Source organism: Dermacentor silvarum, chromosome 1 (genome assembly GCF_013339745.2).
Source record: "Dermacentor silvarum isolate Dsil-2018 chromosome 1, BIME_Dsil_1.4, whole genome shotgun sequence".
NCBI lineage: Eukaryota > Metazoa > Arthropoda > Arachnida > Ixodida > Ixodidae > Dermacentor > Dermacentor silvarum.
This window is the reverse complement of record NC_051154.1, coordinates 446561895-446577755: the sequence shown is the minus strand read 5'-3', so window position 1 is coordinate 446577755 and position 15861 is coordinate 446561895.

Sequence of the window (15861 nt, the reverse complement as noted above, 5' to 3'; positions counted from 1 at the left end):
AGGTCTATGCACGTTCCCTTGATGGTGATGGTTGTGTTTACGTTCGGCTTCCCTGGCCCGAAGTTCGGGGTCCACTTGCCGACGCTGACGTTTACGTTGGGTTTCCCGAGGCTTCCTCTGCTCTGCGGCGGTGGCGCTGCCGCTGCAACTAGCGCCGACGTTGACGTTGTTCATGGCGTTTCGCACATCGTTGCACAGAGAGAGAATGACGTAAGCACAGCGAACTTGCATTATATTGCGCCGCGACACTTGCGCCGCCTAGCGGCGTACCCTTAGAGACAGAGAGAGAGAGGGAGAGAATGAGAGAGAGAGAGTTATATGCAATGATTTGCTGCGCCGCACCTGTGGCGAAGAGAGGCAGAGGAGAGGAGGAGAGCGCACACCTGCGTAGGAGAGGAGAATGAGGGAGAGCTGCACATGCGCAGTATGGGTGCGGACGCCGCAGAACGGACACTGCCCCGAGCATAAGATGCTCTCGCATCTAAAACTTGGATGGAACCGCCGCGTTCTAGTGAGCAACGCCATTCCGCACACCATAATAGCTGGTTTGCAGTCTTGCCAAGTCTTGCGTTAGAATCACTGGTTGGTAGGGGTCACCAAGAACGAACTAATAAATTGTGAAATAGAAACAAAATTAACATTTGTTGTTTTAGTACAGCAAAATATTTGGAACGGCGCAAGTTGGAATCAGCTAGCGCAAGACAGGGGTAAGTGGAGATCAGAAACAGAGGCCTTCATCCTGCAGTGGACATAAATATAGGCTGCTGCTGCTGCTGATGATGATCAAGATCATGATGATGATGATTTACTCGTATGACAGTATTCTGATTCAAAATTGTCGAATTTTTTTATATAGGTTTCCTAGTTTCAGGGTTTGTATCCCCCCCCTCACCTAGTCGCGCTTCAATCGTGCACCGCTAACTGATGTCTCTGGCGATAGGTTTTGGCACGCTTTTTGTTCCAAGCTTCGTGACCTATTTAAATGTACCTTGACTAGGCCGCGTTCGACAGTATTTCTTTTTTTGAAAAAGTAACAAGCAAGCAGCCTTGTCACGTGAGATCCGGTAAAATAAAGTCGTCCTCCTGTCTCCCCGTCCTTCAGTTTACGCCTGCGCATTAAGCTCGATTGTGCGATGTTCAGGTCCCAGAGCGGCGTCGCCTGCAGCGGCCCATGCGCGTTCTAGCATATATGAAGCAAAGTTGGTTCTCTGTTTGTTGGCTAATCCGTTTATAGTTGACCCGCGCTCGCATGACGCCTTGCATGCGCGTGAAATAGCGAGTATCGCTTGTCGCCTGCAGAAGTTTTGTAGCGTTAGCTACACTGGCCTAGCCAAGCCCGTTTCGCGCGGCACATCAAGAGCCGTGCTGCGCATGCGCAAGGATCAGTGATGTCACACGGCTTGCGCACCAGAGCCACCGGAGCCGGCACCTCTCTCACACTCCGCCGCCGCCGCGCGCGACTCACCGCCGCCGGTCTGCGCATTCCAGAGGAGTGATTTCGTAGCCGTGGTAGACGCACTGGCGCCGGCGCGCGCTTACTGTGCAGTCGCCGTCTGACACTGCGCTGGAGCCGCTGCGCTTCTGACTGGCGTTTGCCAGTGTGGTATAGCCATGGAGAAGGAGAGCGCAAATGCTGCTCAACAGCGCAGAAGAACGGAGAAGCTTGACTCATAAGAATAATCTTATCTTAATAATAAGCTTAATAATAAGCTAAGAATAATCAGCTGAACCTTTGCTAACGCTACGTATATCCTGGCATAGCCGAGCTAAGCCACTGATTTTTTTACTGAACTTTTTATTTGTTAATAATACACCAATAAAAAGCTGCACACTGCCTCACATTTGGGGCCATTTGAAATATCACTGAGAGAAAACCTCTTGCTCTGCTTACTTCAGTGTGTTCTTGTGTGTTGTTTGTATTTACGAACTTGAAACAATAGAATATTTCAGCCCGTGTCGTGGCATACTACAGTCGGCATGCTATACACCATATGAATCCTGCGACCAGGCTAACATGTCAAGCTAAAACTAAATTGTTTAGGTGTGCTTGCCACGAACTGCGCCACCTAGTTCGCCTTCTGGTGGTAGCACTACGACGAAATTAGTAAGGACACACCACAGGCCCTCAGGAACATAAGCTTACCTTGTTTTATGCAGGAAGTCTGCCTAACACAACTACTATTTTATTGAAGTGATGGTCGCGAATGCCTAGTAGCACACTGGCACCTAGGGAGCCCAAAGCGTTCATACTTTTTGCTATTTTGATTAGCTTAGTTTCCGCAAGCGCTATCACGAGCCAATATGCCGCTGCTATCCAGCTAAAACGGCGCGCTGTTACCGCCTTCATCTCTGTTAATAGTAGTGCGATGGGTAACTTCGGTAACAAAATACTTTTCTTACTCTCGGAAATTGCCTGATCATAATCTTACTGCTTGCAGTCACAACAGAAAAAGACGCCGCAATGATATAAAACTTGAAACGGTGAAAACAGCATCAGTGTGGCATCTGGCCGCTTATTTTATGTGCTGAAAAGTTGTTTTGGGTTGCCACGCGGAATAACGTCATATTTGAGGTAAATGTAAGCATGCCGGCCCGTTTCATGAAGATAAAGGGTTTTCGACAAGCTCATTGCCTTACTTCGACCGCCGCACGGCGCGCACATTCGGCAGGGACGAAATAAAAGGAAGAGAGTATCCTGGAAAGCCACGGAAAGGAAAGGATTATACGGAGGCAGAGAGCATCGTGGAATACGATGTGATTTCCCAGCCTAAGGGAAATCACTTTCCCTAAGGGAAATCACTTGCCTAAGGGAAATCACTTTCCCAGCCTAAGTGATTTCCCAGCCTGTTATCGCTGGGAAATTAGCTTGCCGCGCCAAACGCATTGCAAGATAAAAGAGTTGGCGCTACTATTTATCTTGCTCCGCACTTTTAACATTGAAAGAATGAAAGACCACCAGATGCAAGAACGAATCGAATCGTGTGGTTTTACAGGACCAAACCACGGTCTGATTATGAGGCACGCCATAGCGGGGGACTCCGAAGTAATTTGGACCCCCTGGTGTTCTTTACCGTGCCCCTAAATCTAAGTACGCAGGTGTTTTCGCATTTCGGCCCCGTCGAATTGCGTACGCCTTGGCCGCGATTCGATCCCGCGACCTCGCGCTTAGCTGCCCAATCAGGGAGTTGACAGTGGGGCTAGTTTCGGTATTGGCAATTAAGCGCCGCCATGACGCTGGTAGCCAAAGGAAAATTCAGTAACTTTTGCATACGTGGTTCTATCTTTTAAACCTACATATCAATACAGTAAAGTGATGCAATTATGTGTGTAAATAAATTGTGTTTTTTGGCTGTTTTCTTTTTGGCATGCTCTCTGCTTCCGTTCCCCTCGTTTCTTTTCCGTGGCTTTCCACAAGGAGAGATGAAACGAAAAAGGTTAGGCCTAATGTTAAGAGATAGGAAGAGAACGATGTGGATCAGAGGGCAAACGGGGATAGCCGATATTCTAGCGGAAGTTAAGAGGAAAAACTGAAGATGGGCAGGCCATGTAATGTGTAGGATGGATAACCGGTGGACCATTAGGGTTACAGAATGGATACCAAGAGAATGAAAGCGCAGTGGAGGACGACAGAAAACTAGGTGGAGTGGGGAAGTTGGGAAATTTGCAGGCAGAAATTGGAATCAGCTAGCGCAAGACAGGGTAACTGGAGATGGCAGGGAGAGGCCTTTGTCCAACAGTGGACATAAAAAGAGGCTGGTGATGATGATGATGATGTTGATGATGATGATATCTTTATTTAGTCGCTTCACTTGTTCCGCCAACAGGCGGTGCTTTCGCTCCGACCGCTTCGGCTGCCATTCAGTTTGTCTGCTCCTGGCGTTGCCTGCCCCTCAGCACAAGTGCACGCCTTAAGCCCGGCCCACATGGAGCGAACTTTCATGGCGAACTTCGTGCGGCCCCCACCAGCACGGCGGAGCGCCAACGTGCCGCCGCCATGCTGCACCTAAATGCGGCAAAAAAGACGGCCGCTGCCGCCACGATTTCAGTGTTACTAGAAATAGCGTGATTCCATTCCGAGTAAAATGCAGTAAAAAAAAAAACGGCAGATCCCACGCCCTGTGGGAATCGATGTTATGCGAAGCAGTGTGGGGGAGCCTACCAAGTTAACGAAACGACCATGAGAGCGCCAAGACGTAGGCGGCTGTTTCATGACCTACATGATACGCATGTCATGACATTCATGTCATTAGTCCTGAGCAGTCCCTTTAGCTACGCTTAAGAGACCTTAAGGCGAAAGCCTTAGTCATGCTCATGACTATGACTTCGACCATCAAACTTAAGCCTTTTCCTTCACTTAGTACCACATCCGAACCCGTTCCATTGTTTTTCTTAGTGTTAATCTTTTTGCGCTGAGTCGTCAATTTTGCTGAGTCATGCTCATGACTATGACTTCTACCATATTTCTCTAGTGTTTCCTTCACTTAGTATCCATGCCCGAACCCATTTCAGAGGTTTTTGAGTGTTTATCTTTTTCGCCAGGTCATTGTCATGACCTACATGACACGCATGTCATGACATTTATGTCATGATCTATTATGTTCGTCATACACTCCTGTCATACTATGCCAGTTTTGGTACCTATCAAGTTAATGAAGTGACCATGAGAGCACCAAGATGTAGGCAGCCAATTCAAATGCGGCGGCAGGAAGTCAGACGCGACCGCGCCCTGATTGTTCCGCGCCGACAGCCTTCATTCGCCACTGCTGGCGAGCGGTTGGCCGCCTTCGAACATATCTAGCCCATCTTGATTGACGGCGCACCGCCGTCAGCCGCCGGGCGGACGCCGCACGCCGCCGTTCGCTAGTTTTTCGCAAGAAAATTAGGTGGTGGACAGTGGGGCTAGTTTCGGTATCAGCAATAAAGCGTCTTCATGATACTGGTAGCCAAAAGAAAATTCAGTAACTTTTCCATATGTGGCTCTATCGTTTCAACCTACATAGCAATAAAGTAAAGTGATGCAATTATGTGTAGAAATGAAATGTGTTTTCGGCTATTTTATTTTTTTCCATGCTAGATCTTTATTTATTCGCTTTAATTGTTGCGCCAACGGGCGGCGCTTTCGCTTTTGTCACTTCGGCTGCTATTCCGTTCGTCTGCTCCTGCCGCTCTCTGCTCTTCTGCACACGTGCACGCTTCTGCCTTCTACTGTGCGCTGCAACATTTTCTTTCTGTATCAGCCAGTGCTCCAGCGGTATATGAAAAACAGAAGAAAAGCTACAAGACGTTCTGCGCGACTCTGTGTTGGACCAACACCGGAAGGGGAAGCAGGGCCCCTTTTTTTTCCACTTCCAAGGTAAGCACGCTTTTTATGCAGTTATGTAGCGAATATACGCTAACCTTATCGAAACAGCTGTTACACGAAAGGAAGGGTATTTCTTACGCGGTACATTTCTCTGTGGTGTGTAAATACATTGAAGGTACCTATCGACAGTAGATCCTGATACGAGTGAGTGCTAGCTGAGCCGCTGACGGAAATTGCGTTTCGTTAATCTCGGCGACTGCTGTTCGCTTTATGGAATAAAAAACTGACAAGTGATCTTTGCTGAAGATCCTTGAATGCTTGCTGCACGGACGAAAGTGTTAAGTTAGAGACTTGCGTGTGCTTGGTTAGACATTGCAAGTTACATACAGCTGCACAAGGTGCGGAGACCAATTGAAGCAGTGCTGCGCTAGTGCAGAAAGCACTGCAAGCGCTGTTTTCTTCGCCTTTCTGCTACGGCGCCGGGTGCATTTTACGTTCCGCAGCAAAATCTGTCGCAAAAAAAAAGAAAACGCGTGCTTGTCTTTTCTTTATCGAATATTTATCTGCGATGTGACATGTTCGCGGATGTCAACTGAGAACTAAGCCGACAAGCAGATTTTGTTCAGAACGAACAAATTTACCTTCGGGTCCGTACGATGTGCTTGCGTACGAAGGTGCTTCGGCGACGCTTAGCGAGCCACGGGCCTCTGTGTTCCCGCAAGTTACTGCTCCCCCTTGCAAAACAAATTCTTCTGTAGTAGGAAAGGCTCATAGACCGTTGACCAGTGGCTTACAACTTTTGGAAGATCGTCTTTCAGTAATAGGCATTCTGCAGAGCTAGGAAGACAAGGAGTATAGAAAAAGATTGAACAAATTAATCCGTCAGTGCTTTACTGACAAGTGAATAAGAAATTCAACGATCAATATAATTCAGCTGTGAGAAACTGATCCGTGTTTTCACACAGCTGTTGAGAAAGCAGCATTACCAAACCTGTTACTTCAATAAAGTAGCAGTTAAAATTAGAATTCGGATTGTGAAATTTTTTTGCCATATTTTTAGCATAAGTCCGACAACAATATATAAGAGTTGATGTACATGATTTAAAAGCACTGTTTTGCGGAAAGAGTGTTTAAATTTGTTTCTGCAAATTGAGTCATGTGTAAGCATCAAACTTATTACTTTCAATTTTTTTTCCAGCCCACAGCTCCAGCACGGCCAACTCCACCTTGTCTGTGTTTGGGTATGCGAAATGTGCTACCTGCAGTCTTTCAGCCGTTCTCGCTTAATTATAATAATTTTTGCATGAGTAATCGCAGATAACTGATCCGACAAAAGATTTGCGTTGGTAGGATCGTCTCATGCGAAGTAAAAGAGCATCACTTCTATTCAGAAATTGTAAGAAGCTTTATGTTTCTGCGCCTATAGTAGGTGCGTTTTGTACTGTAGATGCGAGATACTCAAGTCTCCAATATTCTTTTGTGAATTTTATCTTTTGCTGTACAAAAGTTGCTGATAAAATTGCAACATAAAGTACATTTCGCTGTCTATTATTGTCCTGCCGAGACGAATTAGCCAAGCGCTATGGCATGCTCGCTCACGTATCATTTCGGAATAAGGAAAACTTTTAGCAAACGCGGATGCACTGCTGGCGTTTATTCAATACATGAACCACATACACAAAAGGAACTAATCATTACAAAAAAATACACGCTGGAAATGACAGCTGTTAGGATAATGCAGACTGCAGCAGCAAACTGAACTCGTGCTAGTTTACTCTTGCGTCTGCCGAGAAAATCGCACACTCGTCGAGGGCATTGCAGACAAGTGGGATGGCTATTTCCTCCTCGCGCATCAGCAAAACCGTCGCCTTAACAGCAGTCCTAATATTTTTTTCTCTGAAGCATGACCTACCAAGCACTAGGGGAGAAACTGGCGCTCGTGGCGCAATTCTCGTTTACCTGGCGGGTATACCAGCTGACATAGCCGTGGTCCAACATCATACGATGCAAAAACAAAACGCAAATACTGCGCTTTGTCCTTCCGTCTCGTTGTCTTTGGTTCTTTCAGTGCTAAAACACCGCTCAGCACAACTGGAACGTGCAACAACTACCTTTGTTCGTCGCTTCACTTTGTTCGTGCATGCACCTTTTTTCAGTCTTGAATGTACACTGTAAAAAAATATCTCAGTTTACGGCAAAATTTGAAGGTAAAGCGTTGCCGGGCACTTTTCGGTAAATGAAAACAGGTGTCTTCCGTTAAACGGACACCTCGTCATTTTTTTGTCCTGTGTTGTAAAAACAGCAAATTTCTGTTATTTAAAAATAATGGAAGGTTTCGATTAGCGGATTCACCGTAAAATTATCTCCGTGTGTTTGAAAACAGCACATTTTCGTTATTTAAAGAGAAACACCGGAGGGTTTCGTAAAACGAATGCTCCGTGAAAACTTCTTCATTGTATTAAGTTATGTAAAATTGAGGATTTCGTTTATTGAATTTTCAGTGTTTGTGACCGCTGCATGCAGGCATATTTTTTTATACAAAATAGAGAGTTGCGTCTAACAAATACACCATAAAATGCGAATTTGAATAGTAATATGAAATATTAAGTCTGTATGCCACCTCAGATGGCGCAACACACAATAACTACAGGATAATTGCTTACACAACTGTAGAAGTAGTACATTACTCTATGTGTGTGATCTGTCTTATACACTATTTGAACTTACACTGATACTGTGCTCACGTATTGTGCATGCATAAACCATTTCTGGTGTTTCATGCCCAGTAAAGAAGTAACCACTACTACCTGTACCTCTGCACATAAATTGAATGCGTTTATTTCCATACTTCATGGCCCGCTCGAGACATTATTTAGTTTGAAGGCATCTTGAAAGCTGTTGGCATGCCTGAAAAAGGAAATGAAAGACAGCAACTTATCAAAACACTTAAACCGCTACAATGTACATCTTTAGTAAAAACTATAATGCCTACTGAGCATGTGTACATGGCCCATGTTTTGCATCACTGCTGCACAACATAAGAAAGCAGCTGTAGCTCCAAGTTTCACTGCTTTCGTGACCAAAGAACAAATATCCCTACAGAAATTTCATAACTGGCTCTGATGATAGTCAAAGTAAGCAACGCCATTTTCAAAGATATGTTACTGTAGTATGTGACGAGAATGCAGTGGTAAATACACCACTTCCTACCTGAAAGAGAACTTTTGTAGTTTCACTAGTCAATTATGTTAGCTCATTTCCATGATGTCATGGCACACTGCTCTCAAATGGCATTCCTCAAGAACTATACTTTAGAGCATGACGGAACAGAGGGCAGCTGCACAGTGGTTTGTCAATGTAGCTTTTACTGAATTCTTAGGTTGTCACTGAGTACACTAGGGATTAAGTACTTGATGTTTTAAGCTTGCATGACTTATTAAGCAAATTTTATATTTATAAGATGAAAAGGAAGGAGATAAAAGTGCGAAGAAAGGCATGCTGCCAGTAGGCTCTGAATTCACATTGTGCTGTGACAGGTACATGTTTCTTCATAACTTTATGTATATTTTTACAAACGCAACCTTGACTACAACTCTCCTGCTTGTGTCAATGGCAGTGGGTACAAAACAGTTGCTATGCTGCTGTCTTGTAAGCTGGCAGTTTGCTCTTCGACCCTTTTGTACCACCAGATTCATCAAGATTGTTGATTTTGAGGCCCTCAATACACAATGTAGAAACCAAGATGTAGAAAATTGGAAGAGCTCAATTTGATTAGGTAAACACTAACGTGAATACGCATTAAAATCAATGTGTACAGGGAAAATCAGAAAAAACTAAACAGAAATACTAAATCAGTGTAGATTAACAAGAATACTTTAACACACTACTTTCCCTAATCTCATGACAGGTTGATAAAATTAGGGCAGAACTTTCTTTTATTTTATTTCACACTGAAACCCCAGCACCTGTATGTTTGTGTGACGTTTTGGACTGCAAACAATTTCCTTTGTGTTTGGGCCATTGTGGCACAATATAAATTCTCGAATACTGCAGAGCTCAGTCTTTGGATCTCTGCAGAATGCAATACAATTTAGACTACCTTTACCAAATGAAAATTAATTAGGCAAAAGAAAATGTCGTCAAGCCCATACATTTTTTTACCTTGCCAAGCCACTTTGGTAAGAGCTGTTTTTTTTTCTTTTATTATGAAAATACAGCACAACTTAGTCTTCCCTTTAGTATCCCTTTAGTTTTATATAACCAGCCTCAGTCCCTCTATCCACTGCAGTGTTCGTTCATATAATAACGTAAATGCAAATACTAAAAAAAATTCGTGAAGGAATGTACAAGATGGTTTTAGATTAGACATATTTAACACGGGATTCAGCATGTGTTGCTGGACAGGGTTAAGTGAAGGTACCTAGGAGAGACCTTTGTCTAGCAGTGGACATAAACAGATCATGGTGACAAGAGGGGTAGTAAATTTTGTGACACCACTGTGCAGCTCCTTTATATGAAGCAAATAAAGTAATTTCGTCTTCATACATGCCCATCTTGAAAATTACTAGAATGCTTTTTCGCACTGACATTCTCCAACTGTAACCGAAGCATGTTTTGTTCACAGTCCCACATGTACTAACACTTTTCATCATGTAAAGGTTGCTGAATAAAAGGCATACTATCACAAGCCTGCTTTGAACAAATCTCTTACCACTTTTGTTTTGTCCCAGCCGTGGTTATCAACCACTGGCACGTTCAGACTAAGGTATATTGTCGAGATAACATTGGGTTCACTACCCCATAACAACACGGTGTGTCATGAGAAATGGTGTAATGAAGGGCTCTGAATTCATTTTCACCGTCTTGTGTTTTTTAACGTGCAGATAAACCTAAGTTAACAAGCATTTATTCATTCTTTGCCCATAAGAATATGGGCGCCTAGGAACCGAATTCGTGATCTAGTCTGCAGCAAAATGTCATAGCCACTGTGGCAAATCAAGGGGGTTTTGTGTGAGAGTGCACCTAGTCGACTGTTTATCTCGGACATCACCGTTTTGCTAGAGCTGAACAAGCAAAAATGAAACTTTGGTGTCTCAATCCCTTTAAGAAGCAGTTGCTGTGTTAAAAGCTTCTTGCTTTACAAGCTTCATTAGTCGTTTTCGAGGCCCCACATGGGGATGAATTCACTTTGAGGCGAACATTTCCTGCTACTATATTGGGCACTTGGTGGCTACGTAATATATAGCCTAATAAGCCAAAAATTGCACAGAAGCCACCGCTTTGAAAATGTGGAGCACTAAAACTTCCACTCATTGCCCAGCACTGTCACCGCGCAGTAGTGCAGTGGTAGCAGGCCTGACACTGAAATGCATATTGCTCCTGTGACATGGATTTAAATCTCAGTAGTGGCTGTTGTGAACAACATTTTATTTTAATGCCAAAGCAATATAATGCTTTGGCATTAAAATAAAATGTTGTTCTCCCATGAGGCAGAAAATCTGGCGTGATCAATTGATAGTTATAAAAATATGGCCGACGGCGCAAAGCGTAAAAATACGTTAAAGAAGGCTCGGATTGACGTCAGATTTCTCAGGGAGGTTCCTGTAAACAAAGTAAATTATTCGTTTTGAAAAGAAAATTTTGTACATTTGGGTGTGTGTGGGAATCAAACCAGGGCCTCCGGGGCCCGAGACGAGCATTTGTCCCCGATGGCGGCTAGATGGTTCTGGCTGACTAAAGGTGTGCCTAGTGCGTGTGGCAGACGCAACATTTTGATTGTTCATGCATAAAGTGATTTCCACTGGCGGCACAAAGCAAAGCATTTTAAAATAATATTTATGACGGGAGTACGATGATATCAGTATGGAAGATGCACCTTCAAAGGCATCCTTACAAAATGCAGAACGTACTGAAGAAAGTCTGTCAGTGGAAACTGTCTTGGAAACCTGATGTAATCGCATGTTTCTCTTTAGATTGTGGAGATTCTGCAGCTCTTTAACAATGTATTGCACTGTGCCTGCTGGCACATTATGCTGGGACTCAAGCTTCTATAGAAAAAGTGCGAAATTGTCAATAAAAAAATATAACTCCCGATGACTACCCCCACTAGAGTCTGTTTCACAGGTGTCCCCAACACCAACAATCGGGGCGCGACTATGCTCCCCATCCAGAGTAGCTGGTTCGACTTCAATGTTGGCATCTGGCACTTATAACGGATGTGTTGCCGTAGTGTCACGATGGTACCTCGACACGTGCGTCCTAAATGACCCTGCTGACCTCAGAACACTGAAACACTCCACAAAAGGGCACATGACAGCGTCTATTCCCTTATCGAAATGTGCCGAATCATGGGAAACAAACTCCGTGCGAGTGGACTCACTTGAGTCCACTCGAGTGAGTCCTAAAATTTCGCAGTCGAGTGAGTCCATTGTTCACAACAGCCACTACTGAGATTTAAATAAGGGCACAGAGCAGACAAATGCAGGATCATCCTGTTTGCTGCATTGTTTCCTGTGATGTCTTAAGACGTGGCTTCGCAGGCTTTCATACTTTTTACACAAAGTGAAGCATGGCTCACTACGGCAAAGTGTACCACCCAGCACACTGCAGCGATAATGGTAGTGCTCGAAGTAGCCCACCAACGTTGAAAACGACTGTGCACAAATACGGCAAGCAGCCATTCTTCATTGATACTACAGCTGCCATAATAATCAAACAATTATTTCTTCTAAAGACCATGCTCTTCCTCATGTCCCTTTTTTCAGAACCTTTCAAGAACATCACATTATTCCAATTGTACTATAAGGGAACCGCACCAGTAGATTAGTTCGGATGGTTTGTGTGCATGTCAGTTAATGTTAATTTTCTTTCCATTTTTTTTTTCAATAGTGCTTTGATTTTACAAAGCAGTAACATATTCCTGCAAATACACCATATGTGAGCATTACATTATCTGGCTTATACATTCACAAAGGAAATATTATTGCATGAATGAAGGAACTCATGCAGTCCATGTTTGCATTATTGACGACACAAGTTGACATTTTGAGGATATGTGAAGGCCACATCAGCTGCACAATTAGAGTTGGGTGTGTTACCGAGCGTTATTGGTTCACACAAAAGGAGCATCAGTAAAGGAATGAGTAGGAACATAAGTCGCTAATGGTTCGTACATTAGATAAAAATGTCAGCACGTCCTGAAGTACATTGTCAGCTTTATTACCGCTGTCAGATGGTCACTTTCGATCGCGATAGGGACCAATCGGGATAGAGCTCGATCCGGATGCAGATAGTTCGCGATCGGGCCTGATCGCGACAGTAGGTTGACGACCATGTAGTTCTGAGAGTTGCAGACGATCAGCAGACCTCCTTACCCATAATGGCAAAAGAAATAATGTTTTCTTGAGTCGAGAGCCCGAAGATTGAAGGATTGGTCTGACGAATCGAGAATCATCAGGGGGAGACCCGGGCTAAACATGAACACGCTAATTCGGGTTCCATGACTGAAGTGCCGCTGAAGTTGCCGCTGAAGCCTTCGACAGCTTGGACGCATCCCAAATTTTCCATCTTCGACACAAATTTTCCATCTTCGACCCATGTTTCTTCATTACCTTGCGGAAACCCGCGAAAGCGAAGTCGCCCTTGAAAGAAACGTGTATCTTCTTCCCCCGAACAAAGTCGCCTTCTTTCACGGTATCTTTCGCGGACCGGCGACTGCCCATGTACTTTTCTGGTTGTGCTGCTGCTGATTCTTCACCCACTGGTGCAGGCGCTCAAGTTCCTAGTCTGGGTACCTGAAGAAGGAAGATGAGTATCTTACAACATCAAGACTTGTTCTTGGCACGCGTGTATGGAGCAGTAATGGAGCAGTGAGCCCTGTAGTTGTTGCATGCGGAGCGCAGCGGCAAATTCCCAGATACTCTACTACTGCTTGACGGCGCGGATGCTACTCTAATGCTGCCACTTGAATTTACGACTTCGAAACTCGTTTGAAACGCCTAATTTCCTCGTTCGCTTGCGAATAATACAAAGAAGAATGCAGAAGGTGGATGCCACGGTCTTTTAGAAAATGTCCAAAGTCTCTGGAAGTGAACTGGGGGACCTTGTCACAAACGACTTCATCCGGGTAATCATCGAGGAAAAATACAGAAACCAATAACTTTGTCACTGTAGTTCTGGAGACATCGCGACTGAAGCGCACTTCGGGCCACTTGTAAAAATAGTGAACAAAATATTGCGTTGACGTGAAAAAAATAAAATAGTGGAAAAAAATTGTCTTGACTTGAAAGGAGTGATACCAAAGCTTGGCGGTCTGTGCAGTGTGAAATCGCGCCCCTATAGATAAGTGCACCAATGGTCGATCGTGCAGACACACGAGAGTGCTTCATGTTCTCCAACCGCGCACTTTTTCTTTGCAGAAAACCGAGTCCTTAACGCCGACGCCACAGTGCTCACTTCGGCTCCATCGATTTCCTGAAGAACAGCTTCCAGTCCGCAGTCTGATACATGTGTGGTGGCAACGACCGGAAGTGATGCGTCGAACATGCGGAGTACTGTTTCGGAATCGAGCACGGACTTGACCCTTCGGCAGCTGGTATAAACATTCTGAGACCAAACAACGCGTACATTCTTGCGAAGAATAGCCTACGCGTAGTTTAGGAATGAACTTGGTATATATATATATATATATATATATATATATATATATATATATATATATTATGACGTTTCTGTTGGCACGACGTTTATTCGGCCCGAGTACTCGGCAGCGAACCAGCAAAAGCACACACCCGATGATGATGATCACACATAACTGAAGATGAGGATCGCGCAACGTAGGATGATGATGATAATATACAGATGAAGAATACGTGCGTAATAAACGCCCACACTAATTTCCCCCCCACGTGGAAGCGGCCATCCTGGCCGCAAGTCAAGGCGACGAAGACCGCGGCGTGAACGGTTTCATGCGGGAGACATGAACGACCTCGGTGCTGCGACAACGGCGGTCTGTGGCGGCGACAACAGGAGTCACGCGATAATTGACGGGTGATGTCTGCTCCAGGACGAGTAGGGCCCGATGAAACGCGGCTGGAACTTGTCGCACAAACCAGGCGTGCGAAGGGGCGTCAATAGAAGTATGTCGTCACCAGGTCGGAAGGACACAACGCGATGGAGGGTGTCATAAATGATCTTCCGGTCGTGTTGCCTGGCCGCCGTGTTGACGCGAGCACGCTGGCGACACTGGGCGAGTCGTGAAAGGAATTCTTCGCTAGACGATGCAGATGGATTGACAGGAGCATCGAAGAAAGAAACGTCTAGAAGGGAAGTAGGCGACCGTCCGTAAACTAAGTCAAATGGCGAGTAGCCGGTGGTACGCTGAACGGCCGTGTTGTAGGTGAAAGTGACGAACGGTAGAAGCTTGTCCCAAATCTTGTGATCAGGCTGAATATATACGGCGATCATGTCGGCAAGCGTGCGATGAAATCGCTCTGTCAAGCCGTTAGTCTGTGGATGGTAACTCGACGCTGTTTTGTGGGTGGTACCAGAGGCGCGCAGGACTTCGTTTAAAAGTTGCGAGAGAAAGACCTTTCCACGGTCGCTGAGCAGTACTCGAGGAGCACCATGGCGCAGAATTATAGCTTGAAAGACGAAGTCGGCAACCTCCGAAGCTGAGCCAGTGATCACTGATGTTGTCTCAGCGTAGCGCGTCAGGTGGTCGATGGCGGTCACTATCCACCGATTTCCAGCTGCAGTAACAGGAAGAGGCCCGTAAAGGTCGATACCAACAACCTCAAATGGTGCGTCAGGACACGGAATAGGCAGTAATTCGCCGGCAGGAGCAGAGGTTGGGAGTTTGCGACGCTGACACGGAGAACAGGAACCGACGTATCTCGCCACACTAGTAGAAAGGCCAGGCCAATAGTAACGGCTTCGAATGCGATCGTAGGTTTTGTGGAAACCGAGATGGCCAGCAGTCATGCCATCGTGGAATGCTCTGAGGACATGGGCTCGAAGAGAGCGTGGTAGAACAGGAACCCAGCGTTGACCGTCAAGGTTGTAAATGCGCTGATAAAGCACGTGATTGTTCAGCTTGAATTGTGCGAGTTGGCGTCGAAGCCGCACGTTAGGTGGGCGAGAAGCGCCAGAGAGGTGGTCTATCATACGCCGACAATATGGGTCAGCCTTTTGGCGAAATGCAAATGTTTGATCGTCGTCCGGAGAAAGGCGGTCTATGGAGGCTAGAGAGGAAACCGGCGCAGAAGTGACATCCGAAGAGCTGCTTTGCGACGCAGTTGCCGAGGTGTCAAGTGGGTGCGCAGGAAGCGGGCAACGAGAAAGAGCGTCAGCATCTTGGTGTTTTTTGCCTGACTTATGAATAATGTCAAAGTCATATTCTTGCAGGCGGAGAACCCAGCGACCCAGCCGTCCAGTCAAGTTCTTGAGAGTGGAGAGCCAGCATAATGCGTAGTGGTCCGTAACAATTGTAAAATGACGCCCGTGCAAATAGGGACGAAACTTCTGTACGGACCAAACAATCGCCAGGCACTCCTGCTCAG